The sequence below is a fragment of the Tachyglossus aculeatus genome, chromosome 4 (assembly GCF_015852505.1).
Source record: "Tachyglossus aculeatus isolate mTacAcu1 chromosome 4, mTacAcu1.pri, whole genome shotgun sequence".
Classification (NCBI taxonomy): Eukaryota; Metazoa; Chordata; class Mammalia; order Monotremata; family Tachyglossidae; genus Tachyglossus; species Tachyglossus aculeatus.
In genome coordinates, this window is record NC_052069.1 from 25,982,442 (window position 1) to 25,998,270 (window position 15,829).

Below are 15,829 nucleotides of genomic sequence, written 5' to 3' on the forward strand. Positions count from 1 at the left end.
ACTTGCTGTGTGCAGAGCACTGTACTAGAGGGCTTGGGAAGTACAGGTCAGCAACATGTAGAGACGGTCCCTACCCGACAACGGGCTCACAATCTAGAAAGGGGAGACAGACAACAAAACAAAACAGGTAGACAGGTGTCAAAATCATCAGAACAAATAGATTTAAAGCTATATGCACATTACCAACAAAATAAATAGAATAGTAAATATGTACAAGTAAAATAAATAGAGTAATAAATCTGTACAAATATATATACAAGCGCTGTGGGGAGGGGAAGGGGGTAGGACGGGGAATCAATTCAAATCAAATCATTGATTTTCATCAATCAATGGTATTTATTGAGCACTTACTGTGTGCCCTGCACTGTACTAAGGAATTGGAAGAGTATAACCCAATGGTGCTTATAGACAAGATTCTTCCCTCAAGGAGCTTAGAGTCTATTTAATGCTTCTTCTGCCTTTTTTGAAAGTTAATATAAAAAATAGGGACAATTGTACATTACATGAATGTCTGAAGCCTAAATGTCAAATTGTAGGTCCTTACAATTACCATGACAGTCCTCTAGACTGTAAGCTTGCTGTGGGCAGGGAATATGTCTGTTATATTGCTATATTGTACTCTCCCAAGTACTTAATCCAGTGCTCCGCCCCCAGTAAGTGCTCAATAAATATGATTGACCGACTGACTACAATTGGTAATAGTCATCTTAATACAGCAGCAGCAGTAGGTTCCCTGACAGTTTGGTGGAATTGCTTAATGAAACATTGATAGAGCTTACCCCTTCAAGATGATCCCATATGGTGGCGCTTCATAATATTGCCCAACAGGGTCTTTACAAACTTTAAATCAATCAATCAATCAATCATATTTATTGAGCGCTTACTATGTGCAGAGCACTGTACTAAGCGCTTGGGAAGTACAAATTGGCAACATATATTTAAATTGTGATATCGCCGGACTCTGCCAACAACGGAGGCAGCTCTGGGGAAGAGGGAGGTGGGATTTGGAGCTGAAAGTCACGCGATGTGATCGGGACCGTCTCAGGTCCCGAGCCGAGGAAGGTCCCTTCCCTCTGCCCTCCACAGAAGTCCTGCCTGCCGCCCAATTAGGACAATGTGGAGGCTGCTGTTTGGGCGATGGATTGTGACCCTGGAGGAAGAGTTTCACCTAGAAGATACCATGGAGGTGGAGAAATTCACTATGGGCAGGGATTGTCTGTCTTTATTGCTGTACTGTACTTTCCCAAGCACTTAGTACAGTGCTCTTCACACAGTAAGCGCTCAATAAATATGATTGAATGAATGAAGGAGGAGAAGAGGATTTACAAATACTTGAATTATGCTCTTCTCCCACTTTCAAGTATTTGGGAATTAATATGAAGCCTCTTACTTTTGACTCTGTCTTTCATCTTTTCTGAAGCATGAATCAACGATCAGTTTGTGCCAAATACTGTCCCGTTCACTGGAGAAGATGGTTGCAAATTGTAACATTCAATTTAAACACTATGGATTGAATTAGTTCATTTTTGGAGGATCTGTTCATTATTTTGATCAGTCACTATCATACCTGACACCGTGTTGCATTTTAAACCAACTCTGACTTCTACAAATAAAACTGTGCCCTTCGAGCACTTAACATTCATGCCACCCTCAGCACTTAGGAACACATCTGTAATACATTTTAATATCTGTCTCCTCCTCTGAACAAACTGCTGGTGTGTAGAGAATGGGTCTGCCAACTCTTTTTTTTACCTTAGTACAGTGCTTTGACACAGGAAGCCCTCCATAAATACCACTGATTGATATAAACTTCAGTGACTGCATTATCAATTGTTTTATGCTGATTAAACTGAGGCATAAAGAAGTTCAGTCACTTGTTCCTTGCTTGTTCTTAAATTTTCAGGAGATAATTGAAGACAGGGTGAGTGGACGAAAGGTGTGGAATGGAAGTGTTACTTCAAGGTTTTTCCCCAACTATCTATATGTCCCTCACCACCAAATTTCTTTTTTGTTCTTTTATTTATGGTATTTGTTAAGTGCTTACTAAGTGCCAGGCACTGTTCTAAGTGCTAGGGTAGATACAAGATAATCAAGCTGGACACTGTCCATGCCCCACATGGGGCTCACAGTCTTAATCCCCATTTCACAGAGGTGATAACTAGAGAAGCAGCGTGACTCAGTGGAAAGAGCACGGGCTTGGGAGTCAGAGGTCACGGGTTCTAATCCCGGCTCCGCCACATGTCTGCAGTGTGACCTTGGGCAAATCACTTAAATTCTCTGAGCCTCAGTACCTCATCTGTAAAATGGGGATGAAGACTGTGAGCCCCACGTGGGACAACCTGATCACCTTGTATCCTCCCCAGCGCTCAGAACAGTGCTTTGCACATAGTAAGCGCTTAACAAATGTATTATTATTATTATTATAACTGAGGCATAAAGAAATTAAGTGACTTTCCCAAGGTCACATAGCAGACAAATGGCAGGGCTGGGATTAGAACCCAGGTCCTTTTGACTCTAAGGCCCAAGCTCTATCCCCTAGACCATGATGCTTCTCTGCTTCTCTCCAAGTTACAATACATCGAGAAAGTACAGTACAGCAGAGGTGGCAGACCATTCCCTGCCTTCTAGCAGCTTGTCTAGAGAGGAAGACAATTCAGAAGCGTACATATGTGCTGAGGTTGGAGTGAATATCATGTACTTTGAATGGAGAGACTATTTGTACAAGCTAGAGTTGGCTTAATATACAAATGCTATTAATAAATTCCCAAATATCTGAAAATTTCGGCACAGACTGATGAATAACTGACATCTTGCCACTGGAGTGAGAGAGACTGTAGTAACTATTCTCCAGGGAGCTGGGAGAGGATAGGTGTGGACTGAGGAATGGAGTGGGGGGAAGTGGACTCTAAGGATCCTGTCATATTCCTGGGGGACAGGGAGGGGACAACATATAGCGCTTAGTACAGTGCTCTGCGCACAGTAAGCGCTCAATAAATACGATTGATTGATATAGGAATTATTCAAGCCCTTCACCTTGAGGTTGATAGGATGGTTAGGATACGGGCAACCTCAGAATTCAATACGAAAATCATGGAAATTTATACGCAGCACTCAGGGGCGGTATTCTTAGTAGCCTTAATTGAGCATCCACTTGGAGTGTGCATTATATTAAGTGCTTGGAAAATGCCAAACAATGATGTACCATGCTCCCTACCCACAAGGAACTTACACTTTCATGGGAAAACAAGCACATAATCATTGACAGCTAGAAAGGTCAAAATTAAATAGATGAAAAGAAATACATCAGGAAATGAAAATAAGTTCTTGGAATAAAAAGGGAAGCAGCGTGGCTCAGTGGAAAGAGCACAGGCTTTGGAGTCAGGGGTCAGGGGTTCGAATCCCGGCTCCACCAACTGTCAGCTGTGTGACTTTGGGCAAGTCACGTCACTTCTCTGGGCCTCAGTGACCACATATGTAAAATGGGGATGAAGACTGTGAGCCCACCGTGGGACAACCTGATCTCCTTGTAACCTCCCCAGCGCTCAGAACGGTGCTTTGCACTTAGTAAGCACTTAATAAATGCCATTATTATTATTATTAATAAAAAACATTTGGAAAAACCCAGGAGCCAATCTTGCCATTCAGCAACTATTTCCTAAAACTACAGATGAAACTATGCCACCAACTAAATGAGCGTGATTATTCTTTACAGTTTTATTGCCTTGAATATGTTTGTAGAAGATTTTCAAATGGGCACTGTATGAAAAATGAAAGAGCTACAATGGAGTTTAAACAAACAGTATAAAGAGACTTGCCTGTGATAAAGTATTTACGAGTTTCTTTCCTGAAGGCTAAATTTGGGGAACAAAACAGTTCATGGTGTATTCATATCTGTGATGCACAGGATTATTCCCTTCTCTTCCCCTCTATCTCAGTTCCCTCATCTGTAAAATGGAGGTGAAGACTGTGAGCCCCCCGTGAGACAAGCTGATCACCTTGTAACCTCCCCAGAGCTTAGAACAGTGCTTTGCACATAGTAAGCGTTTAATAAATGCCATTATTATTATTATTATTATTCCCCTCCATCTCCCAAACCCACAGCTACCGCGTGGGATGGGTACGCTGTTCAACCTCCTCCCTGCTTCCTTTTGTGTGGGGAGAATTTCCTGCTTTCCCCTTCCCCTGACAATTGCTTCCTACTTCCTTCTTCCCAAAATGCATTTTTAAATTCCAGGTCTAGCCTTGGTGGCTGGAAGCCAGGAAAGAGCAGTCTTCTCTCACTCCCATCTAGCATGGTTGCACTCCCCTAGCTGGAAATCTGAGGTGAGTAAGCTCCTCTTGTATATATATATATATATATATATACAAGAATATATATATATATATATATATTCACACACATATTTGTTAAGTGCTTACTATGTGCCAGGCACTGTACTAAGCACTGGTGTGGATACAAGCAAATCAGGTTGGACACAGTCCCTGTCCTGCATGGGGCTCAAAGTCTTAATCCCCATTTTACAGAGGAGGTAACTGAGGCACAGAGAAGTGAAATGACTTGCCCAAGGTCACACAGCAGACAAGTGGTGAGCCCACTGTTGGGTAGGGACTGTCTCTATATGTTGCCAATTTGTACTTCCCAAGTGCTTAGTACAGTGCTCCGCACATAGTAAGCGCTCAATAAATACGATTGATGATGAAGTGGTGAAGCCAGGATTAGAATCCATGACCTTCTAACTCTCAGGCCTGTGCTCCATTCACTACGCCATGCTCACCCAATAATTTCTACCAGTGCCTTGAGGATAGAAACACAAGGGACTCAACTAAAAACATTTAGAAAATCTTAATTTTTAAAATTACATCTTCCAAGTAATATTTGGATTGAGTCTATGACAGCTTTGGTACTTTCCCAAATGCTTAATATTCTAGAGTCAGCCAAACATATTTTTCTTACTGTGGGCAGAAAACTATACTAAGCACTTGGGAGAGTACAATTTCACAATATAACAGACTCATTCCCTGCCATAATGAGCTTACAGTCTAGAGGGTGAGAACACAAAGTAGGGGTTCAAAAAATACTACTGATTGATTGCATCTAGTGATTTACCACGGCCCACAGAACAGCAAGCCATTCTTATAAAGTAGAGAAGTACCAATGCATTTTTAAAATAAATGCAAGTTCTACACTTAATTAGGTTGTGTTATCTATATATTTCTAGTCTTCAACTGCGTTATGGGGCAGGTGCATACATAGCCATCCATCCAGTTGACATGGAAATGGGCAAAAGAAAACAAAAATTTAACATTACACCTCTATGGACTCCTAAACTTAACTACTCCTCCTAAATTTCTCATCACGATTGACATCACCAATATACTAGCTGCGTCCCAAGTCCTGTTCTTGGTATAATCCATTTCTCCTCATTGTCTTTTAGCTCTTACACAGGCTTCGATTTTATTAAATCCTGCCAGTTTTCCCTGCACAGTATTTTCTGGAACTACCCCTTCCTTTCAAACCAAACAACTACAACTCTTGATGGAGCTGTATCAGTCTTTGGTCACCCAAAACATCTCGTGGAAGTTTGTCAGGGGAGTTATTGGGAAGGAAAATGGTACCTCCATTGCCCAGGGAGCAAAGACGGTGACTCATTACCACTTTGTACCATGGTGAAGAGTAGATCTGGGCAGAGAAAACCTCTGGGTTGTAATAAAGGTGGGGAAGATTTCTATTCTCCGTCCCCTGGATGCTGATCAGTAAGGGGCCTCTTCAGAATGGACTTCTGCATGGGGAACCCCACGTCTCCTAAGCTGCTGAGAAGGGAGGCCAGGGAAAATGTTGTTTGATGACCTTTTGTGGTTTTTTTTCTGGAGAAGCAGCGTGGCTCAGTGGAAAGAACCCGAGCTTTGGAGTCAGAGGTCATGGGTTCAAATTCCGGCTCTGCCACTTGTCAGCTGTGTGACTTTGGGCGAGTCACTTCATTTCTCTGTACCTCAGTTCCCTCCTCTGTAAAATGGGGATTAAGACTGTGAGCCTCACATGGGACAACCTGATTACCTTGTAACCTCCCCAGCGCTTAGAACAGTGCTTTGCACATAGTAAGTGCTTAATAAATGCCATCATTATTATTATTATTATAAATCTTCATTTGTGGATGTACATTTTAGTCTGAATTTAGTTTTTTGCATCAAATTCAATTTCATCTCACATTAAAATATTCTCATTAGTGGACACGACTCATTCAAGTTTTACAGTTCTTCAAAGTGTTTCCCAAATAAGGTGCATCTTTATGGGTAGCAATCCTGTTATCTGGAGAATTCCTCCAAAGGATTTGCGACGGGGATGCGATTTGCATGAGAGGCATTTGTTGGACTTTTGAGTATGTCTGGATGTCCTATCAATTCTACCAATCCTGTGGCAGCATAGCCTAGTGGGGAGAGCATTAGCCTAGGAGTCAGAGGACCTGGGTTCTAATTCTGGCTCCTCCTTGCGCTTGCTGTGTGACCTTGGGCAAGTCACTTCACTTTTCTGTGCCTCATTTCTCTCATCTGTAATAATAATAATAATAATAATAGCATTTATTAAGCGCTTACTATGTGCAAAGCACTGTTCTAAGCTCTGGGGAGGTTACAAGGTGATCAGGTTGTCCCACGTGGGGCTCACAGTCTTAATCCCCATTTTACAGATGAGCTAACTGAGGTGCAGAGAAGTTAAGTGACTTGCCCAAAGTCACACAGCTGACAAGTGGGGGAGCCGGGATTTGAACCCATGACCTCTGACTCCAAAGCCCGGGTTCTTTCCACTGAGCCACACTGCTTCTCCAATCCCCATCTTTAAAATGGGGATTAAGACTGTGAGCCCTAGAAAGGAACTGTGTCCAACCCATTCATATTGCATCCACCCCAGTGCTTAGTACAGTGGCTGGAACATAGTAAGGGATAACAAATACCATAATTATTATTATTATTATCGTCATGAGGTTAAGGACTTGAACTACAATCCAACATGGCCCCATATGCTCCTGCTCGTCATCGATACAATCTGATGCTGGCCCGGTGCCCATCCCCACATGGGCCCAGTATGGACATTGGGGTGGGTGACAAGTCACGGGTCAGCCCTCAGCAGGGTCAGCTCTGGTGAGTTTTCATTTTTATGTTTTGCTAGCATTTGAAATAAAAAGAAAACAAATACAAGGATCTGAGAGAACCTGGCTTCCCTGCTTTCCCCTCTCAGGACGCCACTCTAGAGCCTGGGAAAATGAGCCAGGACAATGGAGCAGCGTGGCTTAGTGGAAAGAGCATGGGCTTTGGAGTCAGAGGTCCTGGGTTCGAATCCCGACTCCACCACATGTCTGCTGTGTGACCTTGGGCAAGTCACTTAACTTCTCTGAGCCTCAGTTACCTCATCTGTAAAATGGGGATTAAGACTGTGAGCCCCATGTGGGACAACTTGATCACCTTGTAACCGCCCCCCCCCCAGCACTTAGAACAGTGCTCTGCACATAATAAGTGCTTAAAAATGCCATTATTATTATTATTATTATTATTAATGGAGGAAAATGCATGATTGGGTGCCTTGGCTTCCATCCTCCCGACTTTCACAAAAAGTCCTGTCTCCCCTTTCCCCGGTGGTACTCGCTGTTTGGAAAGATCAGAAGGCCTAAGTAATTTAAACTTTTAGACTGTGAGCCCACCTTTTAGACTGTGAGCCCACCTTTTAGACTGTGAGCCCACTGTTGGGTAGGGACTGTCTCTATGTGTTGCCAATTTGTACTTCCCAAGCGCTTAGTACAGTGCTCTGCACATAGTAAGCGCTCAATAAATACGATTGATTGATTTAAACTATGAAGCCAATCAACATCTGGGAATTAAAACCTTTTTGCCTATCATATCGTATTGAAGGATTTTGCCTAGTAACATTTTGTAAATCAAAGTGTACCAACCTGTCATGGAACCCGTTCAAGATCATCCAATTAGACACACGTTGTTTCACTGGCCCAGCACATTTTGAGCTGGTTATGCTCTGGCTCAGAAGGGGTCTCACAGGGGGGACAAGGTGGGGAAGAAATTGGGGGAGGAAGCAGATTTGGAGTTCTGCTGGCTATTCCATCCAACAGCCAGCACTCCAAGCACTGCAAGAAGGCACCACGTTGACAATGGCAACGGGGGCTTGTGTATGGCATCAATAGTCAGTGATGGGAGAGCAGATGGCAACTTCTCTACTGCGCTCCTTCAACTTCTCTAATGTGGATTTTAATAAACTCCCCAAAATCCAGAGTCCTGAAATCCACTGTGTTGCATTTCGGGAATTAAGAGCGTAAGGATTTGAGAGAAGGAACAATTTTCAAATGTCCCATTTTTCCTCTTACAGGAAGCTTGTCTTTTACCTGTTGACATAGATTTCTTTATGCTATCTTTCAGGGCAGCAGAATATTTCTCACAAATCACTGGAAGCCTCTTAGAGGAAAAGGAAGAGAAAGAAAGTGAGACTCCACATGGAACCGTTATACTTAGAAAAATTAAAGTTGCGGGAAAGTATTTGCAGATTGAAAAGGAAACCAGAGCACCTGGAAAATAAAAAAAGAAAATACTGGCATATCAGCCAAGGACTAGAGGGGCAGAAAGTGATTAGAGCCATTATATAGATCTGAAGAAATACCTAAGGGAGCTGTAATAGGAGTAGTGCGGTGACTCCAGATATTTCTTACTAATATTTTCTCTTTCTACAGGGATTTTCATCAGACACACCTCAAATTATGCAGGAAAATCACTCCTACTCTTTGAATACCACATACCCCAAGCATTATTAATGAATTATTGAACTTCTTCCTGTCAATCCACATAGTACATAATCATAAATTGGTAATGAGAGGAATAGCTGTAGATCACTGAATATTTTGCTTTATACATTAACGTATAAAATGTGTATATTTTTAAATCACAGGAAAAACGTGCTTTGCCGAATACCAGAAATGATGTGTGAAGGAATGGTTCTACCAAGACTTTTTTTTTCTATTTGACAAGTATTTTCTATTGTTGACCCACTTACCCTAAGAATTCCAATATTCTACCTCTCACATCTTACTGTACCTCACTTTCAAATATCTCCCACACCCTTCCCTTCTTTCCTGCTGTGCTCATCCGATAATAGCTCCCGCACTCTGCAAATCTGGCAGACCACAGCCTTTCCCATATTCAAACCCTGCTGGAATCCCACCTCCTCCAACAAGCCTTCCCTAATTAGTTCGCCACCCCCTAAATCATATAAACCCATCAGCCATCCCTAGGACTTAACAATTCATGTACACCCATCCTCGGCTCTATGGGGGGCATATACAATTTATTCAATTGTAAATTCAATTCTCTATTTTTACTCTATCGGTAAATATTTTTTATGTCTGCCTCCCTCATCACAGTGTTAGCTCCCTTTTTTATAGTATTTGTTAAGTGCTAACTATGTACCAGGCACTGGACAAAGTGCTTTAGTAGATGCAAGATAATCAGGTTGCACGCATTCCGAGTCCTACAAGGGGCTCGGTCTTAATCCCCATTTTACAGATGGGATGACTGAGGCACTGAGAAGTTAAGTGACTTGCTCAAGGTCACACAGCATTCATTCAGCAAGTCACTTAACTTCTCTGAGCCTCAGTTCCCTCATCTGTAAAATGGGGATGAAGACTGTGAGCCCCACGTGGGACAACCTGCTCACCTTGTATGCCCCCAGTGCTTAGAACAGTGCTTTGCACATAGTAAGCACTTAACAAGTGTCATCATTATTATCATTATTATTATTATTATTTACTGAGCACTTACTTGTTCAGAAGCAGGGAAGCAGCATGGATCAGTGGAAAGAGTCCAGGCTTTGGAGTCAGAGGTCATGGGTTCAAATTCCAGCTCTGCCAACTGTCAGCTGTGTGACTTTGGGCAACTCACTTCACTTCTCTGGGCCTCAGTTACCTCATCTGTAAAATAGGGATTAAAACTTCATGTGAGCCCTCCATGGAACAACGTGATCGCCTTGTAACCTCCCCAGGACTTAGAACAGTGCTTTGCACATAGTAAGCGCTTAACAAATACCATTATTATTATTATTATTATTATTATTATTATTATTATTATTATTATTCAGAACACTGTACTAAGCATTTGGGAAGTACAATTCAGCAACAAATAGAGACAATCCCTTCCCACAACAGGCACCTACGTCCTTCTGACTCCTAAAACCATGCTCAATTCACTAGGCCCAATGTGTCTACCAAATCTGTTATATCGTACTCTCCCAAGCGCTTAGTACAGTGTTCTGCACATGGTAAACACTCAATAAAGTAGGATTGATTGATTGATTATGAGCAGGGAATATATCACTTTTTTTGTTCTTTACTTTACAAAGAACAGTACAGGCACACATCGGGTCCTCAGTAAATACTATGTAAGTACTCCTATCTTTTCCTCATTCTGTCAATCGATCCATTGTATTTCTCGAGTGCCGTCTGAATGCGGAGCACTGTATTAAACATTTGGGAGAAAACAATATAATAAAGTAGATCGATTCCTGCCCTCAAAGAGCTTACAATCTAGCAAAGGGTTTACAATCTATTAAGTTTACAGTGCTCCCTTACCACTCCTGTTATCACTACTACTCTGGCAGTGAAGGATAATGTTTTGATTACAGTATGTGATTAGCGGTCAAGGCGGATCGCATGTCCTCCAGATTCACTGTAAAATGGCAAATAAATTAATTAACTTGAGTCCTTTAATATAGTCACTTAATAACCAAATCCACTCATATGTATTTCAGGTGTGTCACCTCAGCACTTATATCAAAACATTTGCACTATTTGTGCAATTTAGCACTAGGGTATTTGCCACCTGTCATCACACTTCTGTCCTTATCAAATTAAGCGCCATTATTTGAGCACTCATTTTCTTATCACTTACTATGTGCTAATCCCCGTGCCTTAAGGAACACCTATTGAATAAAAAAATCTATCACAGTTCACTGTAAATATAAAAAACATGGATCCTGTTGTTCATGTGAGAAAAATAAATCTGATACGACACGGTCCCTGTCCTACATTAAGGAGGTCACCCTCTAAGTATGAGGGAGAACAGGTATTGCATCTCCATTTTACAGATGATGAAACTGAGGAACAGATGGGTTAAATCATTTGCTTAAGGTCACATGGTATAGCTAGGAATAGAACTTGAGTTTCATGATTCTTTGTCTACACTCTTCCCACTAGATCTCGCTACGTTCTTCCTCCTCTTTGTAAATTAGTTTTTCAATGTCTCCCCAGTTAGATTGTAGGCTTCTTGTGGGGAGGGATCATTATCATTATTATCATTATTATTTACTGAGCACTTACTGTGTTCAGAAGCAGAGAAGCAGCGTGGCTCAGTGGAAAGAGTCCAGACTTTGGAGTCAGATGTCATGGGTTCAAATCCAGGCTCCACCAACTGTCAGCTGTGTGACTTTGGGCAACTCACTTCACTTCTCTGGGCCTCAGTTACCTCATCTGTAAAATGGGGATTAAAACTGTGAGCCCTCCGTGGGACAATGTGATCGCCTTGTAACCTCCCCAGCGCTTAGAACAGTGCCTAGCACATAGTAAGCGCTTAACAAATATAGGCCATCCTCTATCCATATTGAACTCTTGCAACACCTCATTTAGTGCTCAGGCACCCAGTAGACACTCAAGACACGCAACTGATCAATTGATTTAACTATCGTGATCAAAATAAGCCCTCTCAGGGTCGCATCTGGAGAATTTCCACTACTCTATCAGTCTCAGCTATAGGAGAGAGAGTCAAGCAGAGGCATACCCATTCCATTCCTAGCTTGGGCAGTGGCTAGCGAGAGGAAAGCAATCTGCTACAAGTCAAAACTCACCCATGCTGAGTGGCATGGGAGAGAGTCAAGGGAGGAGATTCAAGTTAACTGTGCGGAAGGAGGCAATGGAAAGCCACTTGGATATTTTTAACCTAGAAAACTCTATGGATCCACTACCAGAACGATTGCAGATGGAGAGCAGGGTGTTCTAGACTGTGAGCTCACTGTTGGGTAGGGACCGCCTCTATATGTTGCCAACGTGTACTTCCCAAGCACTTAGTACAGTGCTCTGCACACAGTAAGTGCTCAATAAATATGATTGATTGATTGATTGGGAAAGATGTGTCTGTGGTGTCACTATGGGTCAGAAACGACTCGACGGCAAAAGACAGGACAAGATCAAAATAAGGAAAATTATTTAACTCCAGGGAGTGGAACAGACCTAAAGAGGAGGCAAGGGTCACCATCCATTCTCCTCATATGTTCCCTCCTTTGTTCTTCTCCTGAATAGGAGCAGGAGCTGGAAGACCAGGCATTTTTGAACCTAAAATCCTCAACAGGAAAAATCTATTCAGCAACAGGACTCTAGAAAGAGCATCCTGGACAGTTACAGGGGTTTATGTCAGCTGGGCATCTTGAATCACCCCAGTCCAAGTTCTGTGGCCCAGGAACACTTCTGTGAAAGAAAGGGAAGCGTTCTCCTACCACCACATGAAGCTATGGGTATATCTTGAGGCAGTTTTGGGACGTTTTATAATGTTCCAAACTTCCTGCAAGGAAGAGAAAGGGCCCGATAATGTGTGGAGCATGTAGCATTAAACTGTAGGGTTTCTATGTTTACAGCATGCAGGGGGGCCGTTCACGTGCCTGGTTTTCAATGGACCTGTTCCCTGTCTGGTATTGATCTGGATCTGGATGTTCTATTATCTGCTATATTTTATTTTCAGCCTTCACCTCCACTGTTGCTCTAACACTACTCGAGAGTTCATTCTGACCTGGGAGGGAAATGAAATGGCTATGGAGCAAAATGGAGAGAAAGAAGCAGAGTGACATAAAGGCCCTGGATTTTAATCCTATTTCGCCACTTGAATGCTGTGTGACCTTGGGCAAGTCACTTAACTTCTCTATGCCTCAGTTACCTCAACTACAAAATGGGGATTAAATCCTACTTCCTCCTCCTTACAGCATGAGCCCCATGTGGGACAAAAACTGTGTCCAACCTGATTACCTTGTATCTACCCCAATGGTTTATAAGGTGTTTGGCACGACTACTTAACAAGTACTATTATTATTATTATCATCGTCATTATTATTAGTCATTATTATTATTAGGAGGGTCAGCAGAGAGGCCCTCTAGGATTGTAGGAAGTCATTCATTCATTCAATTGTATTTATTGAGTGCTTACTGTGTGCAGAGCACTGTACTAAGCACTTTGGAAGTATAAGTTGGCAACATATAGAGACGGTCCCTACCCAACAGTGGGCTCACAGTCTAGAAGGGTTGTCGCCGTGCCCCAAAGCAGGCGAGCCCGCTAGCGAACGGACTGGTCATCATACTTCCTCTCAAACTATTCCACTCACTGTGTCTCATTCTCATTCGCCTTACTACAGAACCCTTGACCACCCCCTCTCAGTGCTTACTATGTGCCAGTCACTGTCCTAAGCACTGGGGTATATATGTACATATGTTTGTACATATTTATTACTCTATTTATTTATCTTACTTGTACATATCTATTATATTTATTTTATTTTGTTAGTATGTTCGGTTTTGTTCTCTGTCTCCCCCTTCTAGACTGTGAGCTCACTGTTGGGTAGGGACTGTCTCTGTGTGTTGCCGACTTGTACTTCCCAAGTGCTTAGTACAGTGCTCTGCACACAGTAAGGGCTCAATAAATACGATTGATTGATTGAGGTTGGACATGGTCCATATCCCTCGTGGGGCTCACATCTGTACCATTTTACAGATGAGATATCTGGAACTCGCTTCCCCTTCATATTTAACAGATCACTGCTGCAATACAGGAGGACTGTCAGTGGCCACTGTAATAGTATGACTATTTTCCAGAGAACTTTCACAGCCATCTATCTCATAGCATCCCAGTGAGCAAGCCCGAGGCAATTTAATCCCATTTTATTATGAATATCTTACTTATTCATCATCAACCATCATCAATCATATTTATTGAGTGCTTACTATGTGCAGAGCACTGTACTATTTTACCAGATGAAGAAACCCAGTGTCTCTCTGGAGGGGAGAGACTGAGCTGAGTGACACAATTGTAAGGTCGGGGTGGGGAGTGAGGTGGGCAATATGCTGGGGGACAGAACAACAGGAACTCTTGTGATGTCCAAAGCCCCACACATTTTGTCCATGAGCACCTGGGCTCAGCTGAGAGTCCAGCAGACAGGACTCTAAGCTCCCTGTAGGCACAGAAGGCGTTTACCAAGTCTGTAATATTGTACTCTCCCAAGTTCATTCATTCATTCATTCAATTGAGTTTTCTGAGCGCTTACTCTATGCAAAGCCCTGTATCAAGTGCTTGGGAAAGTACAGTATAACAAGCGGTGTTATACGCTGGGGAAGCAGCGTGGCTCAGTGGAAAGAGCCCGGGCTTTGGAGTCACAGGTCATGGGTTTGAATCCTGGATCCGCCAATTGTCAGCTGTGTGACTTTGGGCAAGTCACTTAGCTTCTCTGGGCCTCAGATACCTCATCTGTAAAAATGGGGATTAAGACTGTGAGCCCCCTGTGGGACAACCTGATCACCTTGTAACGTCCCCAGCGCTTAGTACAGTGCTTTGCACATAGTAAGCACTTAATAAATGCCAGTATTATTATTATTATTATTAATAAACAGACACATTTCCTGCCCACAATGAGCTTACAGTCTAGTGACATTTAGTACAGTGCCCTGCACACTAAATACTCAATAAATATGATTGATCATTGTGCACAGAGAATATCACTGCTTGTTGTATAATAATAATAATGGTATTTATAATAATAATTAATAATTATGATAATAATAATAATAATAATGGCATTTATTAAGTGCTTACTATGTGCAATGCAGTGTTCTAAGCACTGGGGAGGTTACAAGGTGATCAGGTTGTCCCACGGAGGGCTCACAGTCTTAATCCCCATTTTACAGATGAGGTAACTGAGGCCCAGAGAAGTGAAGTGACTTGCCCAAGGTCACACAGCTGACAGTTGGCAGAGCTGGGATTTGAACCCATGACCTCTGACTCCAAAGTCCATGCTCTTTCCACTGAGCCACGCTGCTTCTAGACTGTGAGCCCACTGTTGGGTAGGGACTGTCTCTATATGTTGCCAACTTGTACTTCCCAAACGCTTAGTACAGTGCTCTGCACACAGTAAGCGCTCAATAAATACAATTGATTGATTGATTCTCCAAATTATGGTATTTGTTAAGCACTTACTAGGTGCCAGGTACTTTTCTAAGAGCTGGGGTAGATACAAGGTAATCAGGTTGTCCCCTGTGGGGCTCACAGTCTTGATCTGAGCTGAGCAGCATGGCATAGTGGCTAGAGCCCGGGCCCGGAATCAGAAGGTCATGGGTTCTAATCCCAGCTCTGCCACCTGTCTGCTGAGTGACCTTGGGCAAGTCACTTAACTTCTCTGGGCCTCAGTTCCCTCATCTGTAAAATGGGGATTAACACTGTGAGCCCACATGGGACAACCTGATTACTTGTATCAACCCCAGCGCTTAGAACAGTGCTTTGGACCTAGTAAACGTTTAATACCATCATCATCATTTATTAAGCACTTATTATGTGCCAAGCATTGTTTAAGGGCTAGGGTAGATACACGGTAACAGGCTGTCCCATGTGGGGCTCACAGTCTTACACAGGAAGACTCCTTCACAGGAAGCAGTGTGGCTTAATGGAAAGAGCAAGGTCTTGGGAGTCAGAGGTCATGGGTTCTAATTCTGGCTCTGCCACTTGTCAGCTGTGTGACTTTGGGCGTGTCACTTCACTT

At 42.6% G+C, this 15,829-nt stretch overlaps 1 non-coding gene across 1 annotated transcript; it reads left to right on the forward strand.

The window, feature by feature from the left end:
• The first annotated feature begins 11,739 nt into the window (after nucleotides 1-11,739).
• LOC119927514 lies at nucleotides 11,740-11,877 on the forward strand. The gene has a single exon (XR_005450510.1). It is a non-coding gene; the product is annotated as a small nucleolar RNA SNORA7 (small nucleolar RNA).
• Nucleotides 11,878-15,829: the final 3,952 nt, after the last annotated feature.